Here is a 12,487-nt window from a genome sequence, read left to right as displayed (position 1 = left end):
AATCCTTAACCCCGGCCCTAAGCCCGCTTATAATAAATCTAACTAGCCTTATATATACTATATTTAAATTAAATATAAAGACTATTAAAAAAGTAAAACCCCCGCTAATAATATACCGACTTTTAATTATATATACCTCTTTAAAAAAAATAATCGTTACGTTTAATATAGTAAATAAAATAATTTATATATTATAATTTATTCTTTTATTTTTTAGATTTTTAAAAAAGTATTGTTAACTAATCGTAATTGATTCCCTTATTTTTAAACGATTTTTTAAATATTCTTTAGATCTATACGGCCTTATCCTATTTTTATATTTATTAAAAGTTTAAAATAATTTAAAAAGAACTCGGCGATATTTTATAAACTATATAAAAATACTTTATTTAAATAAATATTAACTATCGTTAAGAATATTATTATTTTGCTTTTAAATCCGTTAAATAGATTAAAAATTCTATTCTTTTTTAATAGATTTTAATTAACCTTTCGATAAATATAGTATTATAAATATTAAATAACATACCTAGCCCGTTAAGAATACGCTATCCGCCGCTTTTATTTAATCCGTAGTTTTAATAACTATTTAAAATATAGCTTTAAAATAAATAGTCTTTTTTTAATTTTAATTCGCTATACGAACTTATACTAATTTTATTATAAAAAGTATACTATTAATCCTAGCTTAATCCCCGGCGACCAAAAATAGCTAATTTAATAAATATATAAATAGAATAAAGTTATTATTATCCTTTACTATCTAATTTATTAATAGATTCCTGTTAAAGTCGGTAACCCGGCTTTAATCCTAATTATTTAAAATATTTTTTAATGTATTGATAACGTTAATATAAGTCTTTTCCTAGCCTAATTTCTAATTAATATTATCTTTAATATTTTTTTTATTAAGTTTTAAAAAGTAATAGCCTTATTTTTGTTAAAAATTCTTAATAATTTAAATAACTTATTTATTGTAATTGACGTTTCTTTTTAATATTTGGGTTTCTTATTAATTTAGTAATTAAAAAATTATTAATTTTAAATTTTTTTTTAAAAGTTTTACTTTTTTATTTATATAATCCCTTTTTTAATTTTTTTTTTTATAATCCTTAATAGCCTTAAATACGTTCGTTATGTCTTCCTCGCTAGTCTAGGAGTTATATTCTAAGGGCTAGCCTATCTATTTAATTAAATAAAAACGACTATTTTTAATATTTCTATAATTAACCACCCTATTTAATTCCTATTTTACTTCCTTATTTTTTAAATTAGGTATAAATAAAAGCTCGCTATTATTATAAATTCGCTATCTTTTTAAAAAGCTAATAAAAGAATATTATAAAATCTAAAATATTTTTTAAATAAAACAAAGCGGTACGCTTACTTTTTAACTCTTTTTAATATATAAAAAACTTTTATAAATTTAAAAAATAACTTCTATTATCTAGTTTTAAACTGAAAGTTTTAAATAAATAAAAAAATAAACTAACCTTTATAAAATTTTTAAAGTTAGTAACGGTTATTATAACCTTTTTATTACTTTTCTATAGCTTTTTATTAAAGTTTTCTTATTTTAACTCTTAATTAATTTAACTTCTTAAGGCGGTCTCGAATACTTTATATTTCCCTTTTAAAAATCTCGTCCTTAAAATCACGTCTAAGGTCTAAATAGTAACTTAGCAACGCCTTAGAAAAGGCCTCGCTAATTATTTTATATTATTATAAATAAACTAGGCCGTTATTAATAACGTTACCTAGTTATCTTAATTATTATTAATAAAGCAACGAAGGTATTATTTTAAAATCTTATTTATCGCCTTAATTTATTTATCTATTTATAAATAAAAAGCTATAAAAAAGCGCCGCTTTACTTTACTATAATGACATAAATTAAACTAAACTTAGCTTATAAATAATAATCCCCTATTACTAATAATGCCTCTTAGCGTTCTATAAATTAGCTTAATATTATTATAAAATAGCTCTATTAAATTTATTACGGTTATCGTAATACTAATAGTAAAAAATAAACAGTATTTAATAAAACGGTCTATAATAACCAAAATTTCGTCATATATCTAAATTCTATTCTATAATAATAATAACCTTAAAATTATATCTATAAAAATCTTTTAAAACGAGCCTTTTGAAAAAAATAAAAACTCTAAGTTTTTATAAAATTTATATCGTTTAGTTTTAATAAAGTAATATACTTTACAACTATTAACGTATTCGCTTATATCCCTATCTAAATTAATCTACTAAAACTTTCATTTAATAAGTTTTAAAGTTTTATTCTTTCCAAAATAACTAACTAATAAATCATTATAATATAAACATAAAATCTTAACTTATAATATAGCCTCTTATAATACAAAAGGAATTAATACACGGGCATAAATAATTAATACACGGGCATAACTCTTACACGGGCATAACAGCTACACACTATTATTAGCTTAAAAAAGCTATTGCCCTATCTTAATTCTACCAATCTTACCTAAAATATTTAAGAGTTTCTTTAATATATAATTATAATATGTTATCTATATTAACTAATCGAGGCTTTATTATTATATTATTTATATTAAAATCCTTTATATTTAAGTCCGCCCCTCCGTTATTAAAACGTAACCCGCTATATTAAGCTAAAAATTCGAGCTTAAATAATAAACTTAACCTAAAATAGCGACGTAATAAATATTTTTTTACTTTATAACCTCTTACTATTAATAATTTAAATATAAATATTAATAATTATTATAACTTTAATAATAATAATATATTTAAAAATATTTTTATTTTTTATTTAAACCGGTTTTATTAAATTACTCGACTTTACGGCTTATATAGGAACGACATAATATTTATTAAAATATAAAATAATTATAAAATCTTTTTTTATAAAATATTTTTAACGATAATTATTTAGACCTATTAAGTTATTATATTAATATTTAGCTTAGAATACGGTTTATTCCTATCGTATTTTATTTTTAAATTTACTTTATAAAACGAAGAGTATCGACTTATATAAGCTACTTTTATAAAAAAGTTTAAATCTATATTATATTTAATTAAAGAAGTAATAAAGGAAAGGCAATAATTAATTAAAAAACTTTTTAATTTTTTTAAACAAGTTCGATAATAACGATAAAAATAAGGTTATTTACTATATTTATTTAATATATCTATTTTATTACCTTTATTTTTATATTCCCTTCTTTACTATTTAAAATATCCTTTTACCAATTCTTAAATAAACTTAATAATTTTATTATTATAGGGTTTTTACTCTTTAAGTTAACGCTCGTCTTCGCTTTTACTTAACCTAATTTTAAATTTATAAATTCTTAATAACTTAAAGCTTATAATCGGCGCTTTATTTAACTAAATTAATATATTTATTAAAAAGAACGGGTTTAATATTATTTATCGATATAAATATATATATAAAAATAAAAAAATAAAATATATATTTTAATATAATCGTTTTAATAAACCGTAGTTTACTAAAAGTATAAAATTATACTAACAAAAATCGTAAAAATATAGTTATAAATAAATAATTATTATTAAAATAAAGGAAAAAGGCGCTTAGCTTTTATAACGATATACTAAAGCTAAGTATATTTAATATAACTATAAGCTAAGCTTTAGTTCTTTAATATATCCTTTATATCGGAGGCTTATATTATTAACTAAGAGCGTTATTAAAACTATTAACCGCCGGGTTAATATTAAAGCCCGCGATATTCGTACTATCGTTTAAAAATAACTTTTAAATTCCGTATTTACTTAATAAAATATTTATAATACTAAAGCTTTTATAAATAAAAAGAAATTAAACGGCTATTTATTAATAGCCGTTTTAATAAAGCTTTTTAACAAGCGAGAGGTGTTTTATATTATAAAATAGGTTAATAATAAGCTTAACCGGCTTATTAGCTTAGTATAAATATTCTTATTTTATTTTTTAATATAAAAGCGCTTCTTAGAGGTAATTAGCTTTAATAATATATATAATACGAATTACTTTAAGCTTCCGTTGTTTTAAACTATTAATTATATATATACTAAATTTATTTTTAATATAGTATTCGGCTTTATCGATAATAAGAAATTAAAAAGGTTTTAGTTTTTTACGGAAAGTATTTATTAACTAGTTAATTAATATTCGATTCGCTTATTAAATATTATTATTATCGATTATAATAAATAGATAAAGGCCGCTTTAGCTTATAAGTTCGCCGACGTATAATAATAGCTTTATATTTATTATATTAATTTTAATATTATATTTAAAACTAAGTAAAAGTAAGTAAAAAGAAAACGGTTAAAAAGTGCCGGTAGTAGCTCGGATTATAAAAACAATATTAAGCCTTTAAAAATATTAATAACGGAATTAAATAATAAAGACTAAATATATATTTATATACTTATTAACGATTTAATCCTTTATATATATTATAAAGTTTTTATAATATAAAAGCTTATTATTTTTATTAAGACCGAGGTTATTTTTAAAAAAATATAGGATAGTTTTTATAAAGAGTTTAATAATTAATAGTTAATATTACGTTATTTTTATAAGATATACCTTCTTATTAAAGCTTAATAGGCTCGTTATTATATCTAAAAATATTAAAATTTTAATATTCGCGTTACCTTAAGGACCGAGTTTAATAATAATAATATTAAAAACTATCTTTTTAATAACCTAAGTTATTTATACCGACTCGTTAATATTATATAAGATATAATTCGAGACTAAAAATTACGGTTTATATAATTTTATATAAAAGATAAAGTATTAATTACTTATTAAAATACTAAAACTAGTTCGGAATACTTAAATAAACTCCGAAGTATACTTTTTTTAAAATATTTAAAATTAATTATAAAATAATACCGAATAATAAAAATAGTATTATTAATCGGTAATTATTTACGGCCCCCTTTTATTAAAAATTATATAAATAATTATTTTATTTCGATATAATTAAATATTTTTTATTATTATATAATTTATATAAGGCTTATAACCGGGATATTTTTTATAAAATAAAACGTCTATCTTTATTAAAAACTAAAAGAAACGTCTTTAAGAGACCTATATCGTCGGATTTTAGATCTTAAGATTATTAAAATTTTTTATAATAAGCTAAAGAACTTAATATAGCCTATCTTTAATTAATTAGCCGTATAGGAGGATAATAGTCTAAGGGCTTAGCATAGGAAAACGCTATTAATAGCTTTTAAAATAATTTAATAAAGCCGTCCGTTAAAAAGCCGTAATAAAACGACTATTATAAAACTTATATAAAAAAAAAAGTAATAAAAAAGTAATTAATCTACGGCCTTATTATAGCTTTAAACTAAAACTTAGTTTAATAAACTTAATATAAAGAAATTTATAGGAATATAAATTAATAAACGGGTATTATAAATAAATATTTAAAAAAAGAGGTGTAAATAAGAGATATTAATTAATAGTAATAATAAAGCCGTCCCTTAACGGACGCGATTATTTAAATAGGGCTTCGATAGGATTTAATATTAATTTACTATTTATTATATATTATAATAAAAAGATATAAAAAGCGTAAAAGCTAAAGATAAGTGTCGGATTAGAAGCCCAATTCGACCTCGAGTTAGCGCCAGCGCAGGGGCCATCTGAGGGTCTTTATATTAGCGTTTAACCGGCGATCCAACTAACGGTTAAAACCTCTCTTTTCCACTTTATATAAAGATTAATATAAAAGTAATTAACCTTTTGTTACCACGGTTTAATTAAATAAATTACCCTGTAATTACATAAACCAATACTAATCAATAGTTTAACTACTATTACAAATTAACAAGGCTATTATAAAATAAAAAAAACGACCTTTTAATACCGCACGAGATAAAGGAATCGTATTATTTTAACCTTTTATAAAAACTAAAAAAAACGACCTTTTAACGCTATATAAAATAAAAAATTTCTAATTTTCTAAACTTTTATTAAAAAAAAAACGTCTATTACGTTAATAACGCTTTTAAACGGTTTATTAACGGAACCGCTTAGGTTAACCGCCGATTATTAAAAAAATCCTTACTTTTTATACCTTTTTTTAACTTCAAAAGACCCTTCTTTTTACCCTTTTTTTTTTATCTACCTCTCGTAATAAGTACACGAATTTATTTACTTTATATCTATATTAACTATAACTAAATCGCATAATATTTACGCTTATTTTACAGCCTACAAAATACGAATACAAAATAAGAACGTAAAAAATAAACTATATAATTTATGTAATTTTATAAATATAAAAAACGAGCCCTTAGTAAAAATATATTAAAGCGCCGCGCGATCGAGAATTAAAAAGATCTTTTAAATAGATTATATTTACGCCTTTTTAATAAAAATAAAAATAAAAAAAATAACCTTAACGAACCTAAAATATACGACGATTAGATTAAAAGAGAGATCAAAAATATAAAATAAACCTTATAAAATCTCATCTAATTTAACCTCTTTTTCAACTTTTTCACTACCTCTTTAAATAAACAAACAAAATACTACCTCAACAATAATTTATAAATAAAAATAAAGCTATTACGAGATTTTTAAGCTTAACCGGCCTACTACGAGCACCTACCGTACAAAAATAATAAATATCCCTATAATTTAATAATAGGCACTAAAAGAAAAAGCTAGGGCTAAAGTAATCTTAAAAAAAAAAAAACTAAAAATAGATTTAAAACGGTCTTTTTATACCTCTTAAAAAGAAATAAACTATTAAATAATAATAATTCGTTTAACGAACGTATACGCCTTTTAGGTATTTATTTAAAGAGAAACGTATGTATTTAAAACGTCGTTAAACTAACCGTAATCTACCTTAATAAAATATAATAAAACCGCTTAAATTAAGTAAAAAAAGCCTATGATAATTAAAAACAATATTAAAAGCTTATTTATAAAGTAAAGGATAAATATAAGGAATATTATAAAGCAAACTTAAAGCGCGGGGATTAATTTAATTTTTAATAATAAGTCGAGCGACGATAAGAGGCTGCCGCCGCTACTTCTAAATAAATTAAACCTTAGTACATTAAAAGCTAATATAATAATCGCCTTAAGTTCTAATATAGGCCGTAATACGACCTTAAGTAAATTAAGCCGGGCGTAGGCAAAAGTGCCTATCTCGGATTAATAGATTATTATTAATATTTAGGTATATTAAGGAAATTAATTATATAACGATACGGACGATCTTAATAACGATTAAATTAATACGGCACTATTATTTATAATCGAGATATATCGTAAGTAGAACTTAGCCAAGCGAACTTTATTTTATTATATAATTAATAACCTAAACTATTAACCTAATGATTAATTTAAACTTATAAACAAACGGATTATTAAAAAATTTAATAAGTTTATTTATAATAATAAGGTCCTATTAAATTAAACGCTAATAAAACAGCCTTACAAGACCTTTATAATAACGGTTTAAGTAACTAATTTCCCGATTTAATTTAAAATATAAATTAACTAAGTAGTTAATCGATTCGAATAGTTTACCTAGCGGACTAAAAAGCCCGAATTCCTACTCAAAATTATAAATAAAACTATCTTAGCTTCGAGATCTATATTAATTAAAAGGATATTATTAAAAATAAAGTTATTATTATTTTTATAGACTTTTATTACGGCTAGCGAATCGTTAGCAAAAACGAGGCTATTTAGCCCTATTTAACTAAATACGAACGTTAAATCGTAATTAACTAACCACGGCTAACACAGCTTTAATCCCTTTTTTCGAATAAGTGTTACGACCTAACACGCATTGCCAGACCAGGGCCCTACCCCACAGGACCTATAACGGCTACTACACTATATATATAATAATAAAAACTTAAATAGTTCTTTTCGAGATAAAAGAATTATAAATAAGTTACGTAACTACGATTTTATAATAAAATAAAAAACGGACGTTTACAAATAAATAAAACGGATAATTATAAAAATATAAAACGAACGACCGTTTAATAAACCGTTGGATAATAATAAATAAAATATTATAAAAAATATATTTATAATTAAAATTTATATATAAGATAGCTTAAGCTAAGTTTAAAAATAGATTTTTATAGCTTTTTTAATAATTAATTTTTATATTAAATTTAACGATCGTTTTTAATTATTTTTATTAAAAACTTATTTAATAAGATTATAATTAATTATTAAAGCCTTATCTATTTTACGATTTATAAATAATAGTTTTATTAAAATTATTTTTATAACGATTATTATTTATAAATATTATAGCCCCGATTTTTATTAATATAAACTTTATTATAATTAGTTAGTTATAATATTTTAATTACTTTTATTTAGTAAATCGATTTTACGAAAATTTATTAAATAGTACGAACGATATTTATTTAATTTTCTTTTAATAAGGGTAAATAGCCTTAGGTTTTAAATACTAAACTTTTTTAAATTAAAAAAAATTTAAAAATACTTAATATTAAATTCGATTTTAATAAAAACGTAGTTTTTAATTAAATAATATACGTTTAAATACGTAAAGCTATTAAAAAAAGCGTTAAATATAATAAAAAATTAAATAAACTTTTTAATATTAATACCGTTTAATTAATAAAAGCTTAAGTTAAAAACGACCGCGATATTATTAAAATATAAAAAATACTTAACGTTACGTTTAAAAAACTTAAAAATAAACGTTAAAAAATTTTAAATTTTATTAATTAAATAAATACGTTTTAAAATATTATTAATATTATTATTACTTTTTTTAATAAAAAACGATAAAAGCTTAAATTTAATATATTTATTATTTTCGATAAGATTTTTAAAATTTTAAAAGGATTTTTAATTTAAATTAAAAACTTTTAAAATGTTTATTAAAAAGATTTTAATAACGAAATCGAAAAGGTTATATATATTATTAGTTTTTTTAAAAAACGAGTTTTTAAATAATTTAAACTTTTTTAAAAACATATTTTAAAAAAAAGATTTTTAATAAATACTTTACCGAAGTATAAAATATTTATTATAATTTTGATAAGTTCGAAAAAGTTTTTAAATTATTTTTTTAAAATTTAAATAAGAAATAATAAGCCGAGCGTAATATATTATAATTTTAATAAATTAAATTAATAAAGGACTATTTAATCGAGTTTAAACGTTTTAATATTTAATTTAATTTTATTAACGATATTAAGATTTTTATATTTTATTAAAGATTAAAGGATAAGGTTAAGGACGAACTTATTAAAATTGATAAATTAAACGATTTTTTTTAATATATTAAACTTATAATTAAAATTAATAACCGTTTTTATAAAAAAAAAAAGGAAAAAAAAGAATAACAATAAGAACTTAACTTAAAACGTAAATATTAATAATAATTTTAATATAATTTTAATTAAAAATATTATTATAATAAGAATAATAATCTTTAATAAACTACCGTTTATAAATAATATAACGGACCTATAGACCTTAATATAATAAAACGAAACTAATCTTATTAAAAAAAAGAATTTAAATATTATAATTACGATAAGTTAAAATATATAGTTAAAAATTATAAATAGCTTAAACGAATTTAATAATAACTTATCCTTAAGAAATAGATTAATATTATTTTTAAAAAAGTATTTTATAAATCACTTTCTTAAACCGTATATTATAACAATAATTACTTTACTTACCGAAATAGTAAAGAATAATTAAGATAATACCTTAAGAAACCTTTTAATAGGACCTTTATTATAATAAATAAATAAAAAATAGTTTAACGTTTTAAAACTATCGAAAACTATAATAAGGAATATATTTAAATATTATTAATAATATACAAAGTAATTAAAATATAACTTATTAATTTTTTTAATTAAGCGTAAACTTTTATAATAATAAAAAATAAATTAAAAAAAAGGATAATAACTAAAAATAAAGACGACTTATTTTAATTAAAAAACGAGATTTTAATTTATAAAATACGGATTTTAAATAAATTTATTTATATAATATAACGAATATTTAATAAAATAATTTAATATTATAAATATCGCTTTTTAACGATAAAGGATTATAATAAAGATTATATCCGTATATTAATTAATTATTATAAAATTAGTTAATTACTAAAAAAAAAGCGATTAAATATAAAAGTAATACTTATATTAAACGGACTAAGGGGGGATATATATACAGATCCCGGTAATAAATTAATAATTAAAAAAGTAATTCTATTTTATAATACTTTTCCTAAGTTCGTATAATAAAGAAAGTATTTTAAAATATATCCTCGTACGCGACTAAAGCTAATTACGTATCGGAATATCTACGTAACTAAATAAAAGTTTAGTCACTTTTAATATACCGTACGTTTAATCTTAATTATTATTATTTTAATATTAAAAACTTTTTTTTTATTAATAAACGTATGCTATCCCTTAGGTTAATAACTAAATTAAACTAATTATCGTCTTATAAAATTAGTTAATAAATTAAATAAGTAAATTATCGTACGATAATAATTACTTATTTTTTAAAATAATAAACTAAACTCCTACGCCTTTAACCTAAATAAATATAATAATAATCCGTTATATAATTAAATAAAAACAAAACAGTTATTTACTAACTAATAAATAAGTCGATATTAAAATTAAACTTATTAATAAATTATATATACGATCATCGTATTAATTTACTTAATCCGAAATAGCTATAATAAATTACCCGTACGGACTTTTTATATTAATTTACTACTTTTATAAATACTTATTTAAGTATTCGTATAAAAAGGTATATAAAAGTAGCCTTTGCCCCCTTTTTAGCCCTCTATTTTCTTATTTCTATATTAATTCTATAAATAACCTAAATAATAAGGCTTTTTTTATTATATATCAATAATAACTTTCTATATTAACTTTGTATAAATTAATATATTTTTTATTCCTACTAATTAGCTCGTTCCCGGTAACTAAAATACTTAATTTATTATTTTAATAAGAGCTATTAAAGTTCGTACGAATCCTTAAAATATTCGTTATATTACTTTACTTATCGGGTCTAGTCCGAATCGTAACTTTATAATTTTTTTTATATTAATATTTATATAATCTTTTTTTTATTATTTTTTAACTTATATTAATATCTTTTTAAAATTAAAAGCGCTAAGTTATTTAAATACTTTCGTACGATATTTAAATACGTTTTTTTATTAATAAAAATCTTTATTTCTTATTTATTTATATTATTCGTCGTAAGGGTTATTTTTAAACTATTTTAGTTTAGTCCCGTAGCTTTATTATATAAAATTATATTTAAAAATATTAATAATTTAATATTTAGTTCCGTAAGTACGTATAAGTTTATAATTATTAAAATAGAGCTTATACTGAATACGTTTAGTAATTTTATAATGCTCGTTATGAGTATATTAGTCGTAATTCGTACGAAAATAATAATAATAATAAAAGTAGTGGTCTTAATAAAAGTCGTTTTAATAAAGGTCGGTTTAATAAAGGTCGGTTTAATAAAGATCGGTTTAATAATAATCGTTTTTATAATACGATTAAAAGTCGTTTTATAATTAAGGGTGTTAAAGTTATTAAAGAATATCTTATTATATTAAAATAAAAGATCTAAGGTTTTTAATTTAATTTATACGATAAAGAAATAATATAAAAAGATCGATAAAATAAATATATACTTAGGCGTACGATATAAATAATAAAATAATTTTAATTTTAATTAAAATAAAAATAATTTTTATATATATTAGTTATATCGTACGATTAATAATATATTTTTCCTCTCTTTTTAACCTATCTATATATACCTTAATTTTAATCTTTAAATAGTTAGTTAAAATAAATTATTTAAATACTATATTTAAAAACTTTTTTATAAAAGCGTCTAACGGATTATTTTTTTTATTAATCTATTTTACTTTTAAGATTTTTTTTTATACGATTCCCTTAATAATATTATATTAATTATAAGTCTTTTTTTATTTATAATACTTAGTTTAACTAGGTATTCGTATAGCGACCGAGAGTTAAAATAGATAATAAAAGGAATCTTAAGATATATAAAAGTATTTAAAATATTATTTAATATCGTATAAATAGTAATAATATTATCGAACTTAGCTATTATTTTATAAAGCTTACTTACTAAAACGCTTCGTATAATATATTTACATTTTATAAAACTTTAATAAATAATATTCCTTTTAATTTTAAACTTTATCGTCGTATAAGAAGTTTCTTTATTAAAAATAATTAAAAATTTAAATTAAAAAAAGAGGTTAGAGTTATTAATAAATAATCTATTAGTAAAAACATAGATGCTCGTACGAAATATATCTAATAATATATATTTTAACCTTTGGTTTAGGTTATTAATTTATTATTATAATTATATATTTAAATCGTTTATATT

Source organism: Colletotrichum orchidophilum (assembly GCF_001831195.1).
Source record: "Colletotrichum orchidophilum strain IMI 309357 chromosome Unknown Scaffold_53.1, whole genome shotgun sequence".
Classification (NCBI taxonomy): Eukaryota; Fungi; Ascomycota; class Sordariomycetes; order Glomerellales; family Glomerellaceae; genus Colletotrichum; species Colletotrichum orchidophilum.
This window is presented reverse-complemented; position numbering follows the sequence as displayed.